The 12,413-nt window shown below is 52.5% G+C and overlaps 1 protein-coding gene across 1 annotated transcript in view; it reads left to right on the top strand.

The window, feature by feature from the left end:
* Positions 1-12,413, top strand: part of POU2F2 (POU class 2 homeobox 2) — an 87,765-nt gene that overhangs the window by 11,933 nt on the left and 63,419 nt on the right. Inside the window, exon 2 of the mRNA XM_030797094.1 lies at positions 4,756-4,816. The gene's annotated coding sequence lies outside the window, so the exon portion shown is untranslated. The remainder of the gene's footprint in view (positions 1-4,755; positions 4,817-12,413) is intronic.

Raw genomic sequence — 12,413 nt, 5'->3', positions numbered from 1 at the left:
AGAGAAACAGCACTCGTGGTGCCTCCACTGAGTACCTAGCCACAGTTTGTCAATTACAGACAAATGATGTGACACATGTTCATTGTAGAAATAACAGAAAACACAGAAATTCAATGAGATGAGAAGAAAATGACCATGACAATCTAGTTAGACGAACAACAAAAAGGACATTACCTTTTGCTATCTTTTTTTTTTTTTTTTGAGATAGCCTGTCACCCAGGCTGGAGTGCAGTGGAGAGATCTCAGCTCACTGCAGCCTCTACCTCTGAGGCTTAAGTGATCCTCCCATCTTAGCCTCCCGAGTAGCTGAGACTATAGGTATGCACCACCACACCCAGCTAATTTTTGTATTTTTTGTAGAGACAGAGTCTTGCTATGTTGCCCAGGCTGGTCTTGAACTCCTGGGCTCAAGGGATCCGCCCACCTCGGCCTCCCAAAGTGCTGGGATTACAGATGGTGAGCACCCTGACTGTCTGTCTTAGCTTTTTTTTTTTCTCTCCAAAGGAGACTATACCTATGAGTTTACCCAAATAATTTATTAAAATTTAGATACCTGGGACCCAAACTCAGATTTTTTTTTTTTTTTTGAGACAGAGTCTCGCACTGTCACCTGAGCTGAAGTGCAATGACATGATCTCGGCTCACTGCAACCTCTGCCTCCCAGGTTCAAGTGATTCTCCTGCCTCAGCCTCCCGAGTAGCTGGGATAACAGGTGTCTGCTGCCACGCCTAGCTAATTTTTTGTATTTTTAGTAGAGATGGGGTTTCAAACTCCTGACCTCAGGTGATCTGCCTGCATTGGCCTCCCAAAGTGTTGGGATTACAGGCATGAGCCACTGTGCCTGGCCTTTTTTTTGAGACAGACTGTCACTCTGTCATCCAGGCTGGAATGCAGTGGCGCGATCTCAGCTTACTGCAACCTCTGCCTCCTGGGTTCAAGAGATTCTCTTGCCTCAGCCTCCTGAGTAGCTGGGAAAACGGGCGCACCACCACACCCGGCTAATTTTTGTATTTTTAGTAGAGATGGAGTTTCACCATGTTGGCCAGACTGGTCCAAACTCAGAATTCTGATTTCTGTTCCAAATTTATTTATTTTTGGTGGGGGGAACCATCTGGATGTATATTTTGTAAAAACGGGATGATATGCTACATACTTGTTTATAACTTGCCTTTTCTTCTTCCTAACAACAGATTATGAACACGGTTTCCTTGTCAATGATTTTATTTCATGGTATGAGCTGAGAGAAGTGTAAAAAAAAATTTATTTCAAGCATGTTTTCAAGAACTCTACAGTCCTTCTTTGTATGGCCACTATACTATCATTTATTATACCAGTCCCCACTCATAGGATATCTAGGTTGGTTTTTGATTTCCCCTATTATAATTATCCCCAGTTAACAAATGAAGACATTGAGGCTCGGATATGAAGTCTCATGTGTGAAAAGCTAAGGCACAGTCAGAGGGGAGCCGGGGACCACTTGGGTGCCAGCAACAGTCCCTGGCCTCCCTCAGGGAGGGACTGAGGGACCCTGAGAGGAGAGAGAAGCCTGGGTAGAGGAAGGCCCCAAGACATAAGACATATGCCGTGTCAGCGGGGGCCCTTGAGGAGGAGACCACCCTCTTCCAGGCCCCAGAGCCAGGCATGATGCTAGCCTAAGTCCTGCCCACTCAGGCTTCCCTCATCCCTTCTGCTGCCCCCCTCCCTGAGCCCACTCCCGCCTGCTCCATCCTTGCCAGCTTATCAATAGGTTAAGTGGTCAGGTCAGCGATATTGACCATTTGATTAGGACCTTGTCAGATCAATCCCTGGCTCATCTCGTGGGCCTCCTCCCCTGCCCACACACTCCCTCCTGTTCTTCTGCTCCAGGGAACAGGTGGCCACAGAAGCCTCTGCTCTCCCAACACAGCACCCCAGAACCGGAAGCCCCATGGCCCTTTGTGGGCCATTCCTGGTCCTCTCTTTAGATGCCCAGTTCCTGTACCTTCTCCTTGCATCCACCTCTCTTGCTCATAGTCATTAGATCTTGTTTGCTGTATGTCCCCTGCCCCTCAGAGTCCAATCAGATAGAGCTGCCCCCACTTGGCTGAGTGACCTTGAGCAAGTGACTTTACCTCTCTGAGCCTCCATTTTCCGCAGCAGTGTCATGGGATGACACTCGCCGAACAAATGTGAGATGCTGAGAGATCACACCTGCAGAGCAATGACCCACCCCTGGTGCATGACCAGCACTCAGGAAATACCAGTACTGATGTGTCTGTGAGTGCCAGTGTTTCCATTTGTCCATCGGTGGGGTTGTTTATGGGCATTCTGTGTCTGTGGGGGCAAGTGCCATCATCATTCTTAGGCCTGTCCCAAGCCCTGGCTTGGGGTCATTCCCTGTGCTGGGCAATGCTTCGGATCCGCAAAGGAGCCAGGCCCTGCCCTGCCCTCAGGGAGCTCACAGTCTGCCATGTACATGGCAAACTGGCCCCAGGACACAGCAAACCATTATATACACCGGCTGTGAGGAGACTTGAGGGGCTAGGACCAAACCCTGAGCTCGCTTTCTCTCTGTGAACACTGGAATCTACCCTTTATGTGCACAGCTGCAGGAAATGTAGGCTTTGGAGTCAGACACATCAGGTTCAAATTCTGGCTCCCGCTCTTCCTGTGCCTGGTAACTGTGGGCCAGCTGCTGCCCCTCTCTGTTCCTCAGAGTCCCCATCTGTACAATGGGAGAAGACATCTTCTAAATAGCTCCCAGTCTTAAGGCACTGCTGGGAATACAGCTCCCAGATCCCATGGACTGTCTCTCTACTTGGAGGTGTCGTCTGCTTGGGAGAGGGATCCTCTCCCCTCTGTCGGAGGGCATATTGGGGTTTGGGAACCCGGGAGATAGGATGAGAGTTGGAAGCAGATATGCCAGGGATGGTGCTGCCTATGGGCACCACAGCCCCAGGTAGCAGAGGGCAGGGAGACTGAAGTGTGGGCCCTACTGGAGGGAAGCCCAAGGTGGGGGCACTGCCTAGGGGAAGACCCCAGCCCTAAGGCGCTGTCTGACTCTGGCCCCCCCGAGACCTGGGGATTCCCTCACCCGCCCCACCATCACTTACACCAATATTGACGGTTAATGCCATGTCGCCACCGTGTTCAACACTCAGCGCGGCTAATTGTTTTGACTGGGAATCGGCAAGGCGATTAAACGCCATCGATTTTGCCCTGCGCGCTGCATCGATTTTTAAATTTCCTATTGATCCCGGCCCTAAATCTCCTTAACCAAGACCTCACTGTGGAGATGACAGCCGCTGATTAGCTCCAGGGCGGGGGCTGGGGGGAAGCAGCCCCTCAGCGGGGAGCAACCCCAGCTCCTCCCTCCCCTCAGGGACCAGGGGTTCTGGTCCCCTTCTGCCCCTGAAGATGAAGGCCCAGGGAGAGACAGGACAGATGGAGGAGCAAGTGGGGAGACCCTTGGCCCTTTTTACCCCCCTTTTGCTTCTTGCTTGGGCTTTTCCCTGGTCTCTCTGCCCCTGCTCCCTTCATTCCTCTCTGTCTATGTCTCCGCATCTCTTCTCTTTCTCTCTCCCCCTCCTTCTCAGTCTGTCTTTTTCTTTCTCCTCCTCCTCCTCTTGAACTCGGTGTCTCCCTTAATTCCTCACTCCTCCTTTCTGCAGGGCTGTGGAGAGGCTCAGCAAACCCTCTTTGGGGATGGGCCTCCTGACGTCTTGCCTACTTCTCTGTTCTCTCCATCTTGTACACAGGAGGTAGAAGGACCTTTCCAAAGGCAAACTGGATTGTATCCCTCTCCCTGTCTGACGAAGCCCTGGCTGCTTGGACCAGGCACTTGACGCCCTGCAGGGAGCAGCCCCTGCAATCTGGAAGTCTCGTCTTTCCGCATTTCTCTTACCGAACCCTGGACAGGCAAAGTCCTGGCATTCTCGTTCCTTGCACCTGGTTCTTTCTCTGACTAAAATTTGTCTTCCAGGTTTGGCTTGGGTGTTGTTTCCTCCGTAAGTCTTCTGTGATCTCACCCAGGATGCCTGCAGCACCCTCTGCTTACCCCAGCATGTTGGCATTGGCTCTTCCTTCTGTCTCCTCAACTTGCCTGTGAGCCCCGTAATAGAACAGAGACCTTGTCTAATTCATCTCTGTCCCCTGCCACACTTGATTCAGAGCCAGAGAAATCTCAATATTTGTTGATGAACTAAATGCACAAATGAATGGACAAATGTACAAGTCAGAAATATCATTATGACTTTTATTTTTAATCTCTCCACAGCACATAGGAACTTAATAATGAGTAACCTTTTCAAATTTCTTTCTCATTTGATCCTCCTAGCAGTCCTTTGAGATACACTGTTTAATCACTTGATTCCTCCGTCCACCCATCCATTCACTCCGTCATCCGTTATGCACTAATTGAGCATCTCAAATTTGCCAGGCCCTCTGCCAAACACAAAACCTGCAAGACACAGTTACAGTCCCTGCAATTTAAGAAGCTTCCAGTCTGACGGGAAAAACAGATGTTCCACAGTGGTATGGGCACTGGTATGCCCATTTATGAGATGGAGACACTGAGGCTCAGAGGCCAGAAGTGACCACTGAAGGCAACAAGTGGCTTACTGGACCTGAGTCCCAGGTACCTGACTCCACAGTTCACCAACTGCAGCTCCTGATGATGTGACAGGAGGAGGGTTCCTCCACTGGAGGAGTGCGTCATCCTGCATGACGATGGGACGAATTCTCCGGGATGTTGACAGCATTCTCCTCTCTCTCCAGGTTCTCGACTGGACCGGGTTGGTGGCCTGAATGTATTAGCTTCACTGCGTCTGCCCAAGAGGTAAGGACCACGGCCTTAGAGTTTTGCTTATTGATGCACCTTCTGTTTTCTCACAGAAGTCTCTGCTTTCCCATCCTCGTCTCTGGCCTCACCCTGGGTGTGTTGCTGCCCTTCTCCACTCTGCCCACCCAGAGGTTAGAATCTGACTGCTTTGTTTTCACCCTCCATGCATCCTGTGGCTTTCGGGCCAAACCAGTGGTTCTTGGTGTTGGTGACTGTGAGTGTTTCTGCTGATGAGTCTTAGGGCTCAGTAGGAGAGAGATGGGGGTAACTCGGTGGCTCAGATCACAGCTTTGGGGTCAAGCACGCCTATGTTCGAATCTCTTTTCCTGACTTCCAGGGACTTGGGAAAGTTGGAGCTTCCATTTCCTTGTCTGTAAATGGGAATACTAATAGAACCCACCTTAAGTGCCATCCTGAGAGCAAGAGGAGATAGAGGAAGAAGAGACAGGTGGCTGAGTGATCCTGGGCATGGCTCAGTTTCCCCATCTGTCAAAGGAGGGTAATTAATAGCATTTACCACACGGAGGTGGCGTGAAGATGAAAGTACTTATTCCTTGAAATCGTGTAGCTGCAGGAAGTGGGAGCTCAAAATATGGCTGGAAGCGTTCCCCTGAACAAAGAAGGTTTTATGAAGCCCCTCCCTGAAGCCCACTGAGACTCCCAGGTAGAAGCCTTAGTTCTCCTGTTGCTTACCTCTGTGGGAAGCAGGGGCTCTGGCCATTTGCCCTGGTGTTTGCTCCAGCTTGCTTGGTGAGCCCCTGGCAATGAGCATCTAGGGAGGAGGGTGGACAGGGCTTCTGGGGTGGGACAGCCCTCTACTGCCACCCCTATTCCCACCAGAGAAGCTTAACCCACAGGTCTCAGGACCCCGGGGAGGCGTCTGGGTGCCCTTGTAGGACTCCTGGGTAGGAATCCTTTGCTGTACCAGGAATCACAGACTCATTTTAAGAAGCAGATGGAAGCTGTAGCCCAGGGTTTGCAACCCAGCATTGTAGGGACTGTGATGGACTGAAAAATGCATGGGGTGGGGGACTGCTTTTTAGCTCCACTGACTGTTCTCATGCACAGATGCAACCCTGACTTGCCAGGGTTTCTGATTTTTCAAGAGAAGCCAGAAACCCAGACTTGTGTGTGAAGTCTTCCAATCTTTAAATGTTGGCAACCAATGCAAAACTTCCAAAATCTCCTCGTGGTCCAAACCACATATTTCAGGCAACCTTTGGCCCATAGATACCTAGTTTCAGGACAGTATAGAGCTTCTCCCAGGAAAACACATACCTACATTTACCCGGTTGTGCTACCCTTTGGGATGATCACAGACCCCCTGAAGTTCATTCATGGACCCCTATTATCGCTGAGAGTATTCGTTCCAGGATGTGTCATTTCTCTAGAGTGCTTTCTCCAGGGAACCGAAGTTACAGCTTTTCCAGGAATCCTCACATCCTCGAAAAGAGAGTCAAGGAGTTTCCAGGTTGCAGAATTAGTTTGGGAGCTAGAGACTGACTTTGAGGAATGTCTGAAAGTTGGGCTGAAGTAACAGAGGGTTTTAATTATGTTTCCAGTTGGCAGAGGTCACAGTTAGGTCTATGATTTCAGTTATTTGCCTTCAAATATCCATGATTTCATGGACATATGGGTGACTGACTTGGTAACACGTAACAGGGCTGGTACATTCCAGTGAGGAAACTGATATTTATTAGGGGCCACCTTTGTGCGAGGGCCTGTTCTGGGCACTTTGCTTTTAATCCTCACTGCAACCCTGTGAAGTGGGTGTTGGCACCTGTTACAAGAGAAAGGAACTGAGGCACACAGCATGAAGGCAACTTGCCTAAGGCCGCCCAACATGTAAGCAGTAGATTTAGAATTTGAACCTGGGTTTGCCTGACCTTAAAGCTCCCATTCTTTTACCTCACCAAAACCCACCATTGTTTTTGGTATCTCCACAGTGTGGCAAAGTTTTGCACTTTGGGAGTGAATTTGATTTCGGAGACCACCTGAAGTCTGATTTAGCGGCAGCTCTGATGAATTTAGCAATGATAATATTGGGGCCACTTGATGGTTTTTCAATAGAAACTAGAGACGATTATACACTAGAGAGACGCTTTGCTGATAGAGTTTGTAAACTGGCCTTGAAGGCTGTTGTCAAAATATCAGATGGTTCAAGAAAAAGTTCAGCCTCCTGAGGAGACATCTTTGAAGGAAGCCATACTCTTTAAGGTGTATAGTTTTGTTATGAAACAACTACTACAATAAACATCACCCCCACCTGCTCTGTCTTTCCTTTATAGCCACATTTGGAAGGTGAGTGATGCCCCAAACATGTCTGGAGGCCTCCTCAATGCTCTGCGTGGGAGCTGGAGCCCCAGGATGAGCGAGAGACCCCCTCCCAGCCCTGGGGTCATGGTCGCCTCTGCTGCCCATGGTCCCATGTGACTCCCCCTCCTCCTCTCCCTTCTGGCCCTTCCTCCAAATCTCCTCCCACCCATGCCAGGGCCTTCTCTCCACTCTGGGTTGGCTTCACTTCTCTACCTCCTCAGCTCCCCATCTAAGGCTCCTCAACTCTGAGGGCCTTTCTTGACCCCTGGGCTGGATGATGCCTCCTTTTCCCTCCTGAGCACTATCACCATATCTGATTATATTCTATATGGTTAATGTCTGCCCTCAGAAGCCTCTGGGCGAGGGGACCTCTCTGTTTGTCTAACACGTCTGTCTACACTCAGTCCCTGGCACAGTGTAAGTGCTCAGCAAGCATGAGTTGAATGAATAAATAAGTGAGCAAACAGACACATAAACCCAGATCCATCCATTTATTCCTTCAGCCAACATTTTCTGGGATTCCTTGTGTGCTAGGCCTCGTGCCACCATATGGAGATGCAGAGAGGTGGGAGACCCATGTGGCCTTTGAGGGGCTTTCAGGCTGGTGGGGGCTCAGGCACAGACACCACCAACCTGAACCAGGGGACTGCAGGATGCCGGGTTAGGGGAGAGAGGGATACATTGGCCGGCCTAGGGGGGCCTCAGGAAGTCTTTGGGGGTAAGGAAAGAACTCCTGAAAGGTAAGGAGAAGCCGAGGGCTAAGTTACGTTTCGGGTGGATGGGAAGGGGTGTGGACTGACTGGGCTCCTACTCACTATTGGGGACTGTGGATGCTGGCCTGGCCTCAGAGTCCTTACAGCCAGCTACAGTCCCCTGGGTATCTGGTGCCCTCCAAGTGCCAGGGCAGGAGCAGGGCTGTGGTACCACTTTGTCTCTCCTTCCCTTCTGTCCTTCCATCCTTCCACAAAAAGACACAACGGCCTTCAATGTGGAGCGGTCCCAGGGTCACAGAGATAACACAGACATAAGCAGCAGGGATGTGCCCCAGGGTGCTCGCACACCCTGAGGGGAGTCCTGAATGCCTCGGAAGCAGAAGCTTCGCTCTAGGTGAGCGGATTTCATCTTGGGTCTGGTGAGGTGATGTGGAAGGAACAGAATTCAAGGCTGCATGAGGAGGGTGTTTAGCTGCACATGAGGACATTCTCCCATGGCCAAGAGTGTAGGTGTGGCAGGGGGCTGCCCTGGGATCGGAGGCGCAGGCCTTAAGGGCAGTTCAGGTTCTGCAGACAAGCAAGAAAAGCCAGGGCGCAGTGTCAGGGACTTGTCCACATGCCCCAGGCCCAGTCTGCCTCCTTCTGAATTGCACCCCTGGGGGCTTTGGCTAGGGGAATAGGGTGTGTGCTGTTCCAGATGCAGCTTGAAGGATGGCTGGGCTGGGACAGCTTTAGTGTAGAGGCAGCTCTGGGATGCTGGTGGGCTATGGCTGTGGAGTGGGACCCATAGGGTGGTCTGTAAATTGCAGCTGTGTGATCTGGGTGGCGGGCAAGGGCACTACTTGCTGGATGTGGAGTCCAGATGTGAGGGTCTGTTTACTATTCGGGGGTGCTGGGAGGTGGCAAGAGATTGCTTGATCCTTTTGGCTGCCTGTGCTCTGTCACTGGGTGGCTGGAAACAGCTGTGGACTGGGAATATTTGTCAGCCATGGGGTGGGGATTATAGATGTGTAGGAGGTAAAAATGGCTTGCATCTCTGAGCTAGTTCGGGGACCAGTGGGTCCCTGGAATCCCTGACAATCCCACAGCAAATGAAGGTCAACTACCCACCATCCTAGTAAGCATGGAGCCCCAGGTGCTGAGAGCAGGCACTTGGCTCTGACTTCAAATAGAGAGACATTCCTCAGGGCTCTTCGAAGCAGTGGTGAGGGCTGGTAGGCAGAGAGAAGGCCTCAGAGAACGACCCTGGGTGTTTTTAGCTGCGCTTGTTTGGAAATCTTGATGCGCGCCCCACCCCCACCCCACAGTTGTTGGGCTCACGCTGCCCTGCCGGGTCTCTGCTCCTGGCTTTCCTTCCTTTCCTCTTCCTCTCCCTTTGGCTCCAGCCCCAGCATCGTCTTTCTTCCTTTTCTTGGTCTTCATTATGTGTCTTGGCCTCTCCATTCCTTGCTGGTCACCTCCTTTTTTTCTGAGCTGGATCTCTGTGTTGAGTGTTGCCTGTGGGTTGAGTCTTAGCTTTTGTCTCCAGAGAGAGCCACACTGAGATATGGAGATTGGGGAGATCCAGAGATCTGGCCTGGTGTGGGTGCGAGGCGGGGGAGGAAAGAGAGGAGGATAAAAGGTGATCGAGGGAAAAACAAGAAAGGAAGTATTCACCCGCTCCTGGCACTCCAGGACAGCTTCTGAGGTCCTTTACACAGTGATCCACCCTTGCTTTTCTCAAACTTTCAAGCAATCCTCCTGCCTCAGCCTCTCATGTAGCTGGGACTACAGGCCTTGTGCCCAACCTTGCTTTTCTTGGGGACGAGGTGGATAGGAGGGCCAGAGGGATTGTCTAAGAAAGGGGAATCCAGAATATACCAGATGGGAGTGGAGGGGGAGGGAGACCCAGAGAGCAAGCATCTCATCACAGAGAAACACAGAGAGGGGAACGGAGCAACAGAGAGGAGCAAAGAGGAAGAGGGAACAGCAGAAAAGTCAGAGGCAGGAAAGCAGAGTGAGGGACTCAGAGACAGAAAGGAACAGAGAGAAAGAGAGGGCGCGTGCATGCGAGCTGAGCGCGTGAGAGTGCATCAGAGAAAGATGAAGGCAGCCGGGCTGAAGGCAGGGGACAATGAGAAAGAAAAAACAGTGCGGGGCAGCTGCAGCTGAGGCAGGTGGGCAGGACTGTGGGGCAGGAAGGAAGGACCTCACAGCTGGCCCCCCACCCCCCAGGCTGGCCATGCCTGGCAGAGTACGAGGAAATTGGCAACGGCCCTGGTGTGTGTGGACTGTGTGTGGAGGGTGAGGTGGCGGTGTGTGGTAAGGAGGGATGTACTGCTCTCCCTGCCCCTGTGATCAGGTCCCAGTCGGCTCTGGCTGGTCCCTGAAACTACCTGAGATCATCCCTGTCCATTCATCCTGTCCCTTCCCCACCCTGGCTCACAGGGGCCCAGAGGAACGTGGAAAAGGCTTGAGCATCCCTGACTTCTGGCCTGGGGAATGGGGAGAAAGGTGTGTGTGTGTGTGTGTGTGTGTGTGTGTGTGTGTGTGTGTGAGAGAGAGAGAGAGAGAGAGATCACTTTGGATGTGATCCCCTTTCAGTTTCTCTCTAGCTTTGCCATCTCAGAGTCTCTAGTGCGTTACCAACTCCCCTCCACCACTATCTGCCGTCTGCCTTTTATCTCTCTGGTCTCCTTTCTGTCTCTCACTCTCACTCAGCCTTTCTGTTCCTCTCTGTGCATTGCCCCCTTTCTAGTTCTCCCTGCCTCTGGCCCCCGTTCTCTCTTTATCTGCGTCTTCTCTCTGTGTGGCTCCATCACTGGGTTTTCTGCTCTGTTGTGTGCTCTTTCTCTGTTTTTCTCTCTCTGTCTCTCCGGTCTCTGTCTCTGTGTCTCTGTCATGCTCTCTGCATTTGCCCTTCCTCTGCTCTTTTTCTCTGCCTTTGCCTCCTGATTTTGGTGTCTGTGTCCCTTCTGGTCTCTTTCATCTTCTGTCTCTGCTTCTCTGTGCATCTCTCTGCGTGTCCCTCTGTCTCTCACTCTGCCGTTCTCTTTCTCTTGTCGTCTCTCGGGGTCTCTGGCTGTCCATCCCTGCCTCTGTGTGTGTCTCTCTCACTCCCCATCCCTGGCCCCCCCTTTTTTTCCTGTTTCTAACACCCACACTCACATCTTACCTCTGGAGTAATTGCTTTTGTCTGGGTTGGACTGGACTTGTGGTGGGGGGAGGGTGGGGGGAGCGGGTGGCGCTGGGGGGGTTGGGAGGGACGGAGGTCGCTTGGTGGAGTTGAGGTGGCATCCACCAAAGCAGGGGTGTTGAGGAGCAGAGGTGCAGCCTGCCCAAGGTGCTGGGGGGGCAGGGGCCTGGGCCCATCCTGGCAGGGGTCTGGGGTCTCTGGCAGGGAAGGGAAAGAAGTCAGGCAGGCCCTGACATTGGGATTTGGAGATGATGTAGTGATAAAACGGGCTAGCCAGTGTCTCCGTGGCAGCCCCTGCTGCCTCGCCATCCTCCCCCACTCAGAGACTCGGGGTTGTAGCCTCTACACACACACATCGTGCCGTGTACACTGAGTCACCATGACACACACAGGGACACACCCAGAGCCTCCAGCCCACTTGTGGAAACACACTCGACCATCGGCACACAGGGACACACAGCATCACATAGACACACAGAGAAACTGCATGGACTCTCCGACACTCATGAGGAGAACGTGCTTCCAGTACACACAGAGACCACCGTGCAGATCCCTGAAGCACACGCAGCTGCCCACAGGCACAGGCACAGATCCACACGGGACCCATGGAGGCTCACGCACAGCAGCATCTGTGCTCAGACACACTCTGGCAGGGGCACGCACATGCCAACATGCACAGGCTTCCCAGAGCACATGGGAACACATAGCTACCCCATTAACTGGGGACAGAGGAGATTCCTGAGGTGCTCCTGGGATACATCCCCAAGGGACAGACAGAGACTTAGGGATACCCAGGGTCAGGGAAACACTCATGGAAGTGCATACACAGCCACCCAGTGCTCCTGGGGACACATCCATGAACTCATGTTCACACACAGACATGACTCAGGGGCCAAGACGCTCGGGTATGTGCAGTCCCAGAGTCCCCCAGCAGAGCCTGAGGACACATGCACACCTGCGTCCATGGCAGCTCGCACACCACAGACCTCTCGCTGGAACCTCCTGTCCAAAACCGCACAAGCCTCCCACCCCTACCACACATGTGCAGGCCAGACCCTGGGGTGAGGCCAAGGCAATTTCTACCCACAGGGACCCAAAGGCGGGGCAGCCGGCAGCTCTGGGGGTGGGCGCAGGCTGGCCTGAGGGTTCGCCCCACTGTTCTTTGTGTCCATTCACCGTAGCCTACTCCAGCACCCCCCCCCAGACCTTCCACTGCCTCATGGGCTCAGGACAGTGTCTCTCTGGACCCACAGGTGCCCCCTGCCCACCTCCCAGAGCTCTGTCCGTCACACACCTTCAAAGGGCCCCATCTTCCTGAGCTGCTCCCAATTGAGGGGATGCCTGCTTTCTCCCAGGGGGCTTGTCCCTCAATTTATCCCAGCCCCCTTAC

Source organism: Nomascus leucogenys, chromosome 17, assembly GCF_006542625.1.
Source record: "Nomascus leucogenys isolate Asia chromosome 17, Asia_NLE_v1, whole genome shotgun sequence".
Classification (NCBI taxonomy): domain Eukaryota; kingdom Metazoa; phylum Chordata; class Mammalia; order Primates; family Hylobatidae; genus Nomascus; species Nomascus leucogenys.
The sequence above is the reverse complement of the archived record's forward strand: the minus strand, read 5'-3'. Positions and strand labels throughout refer to the sequence as shown.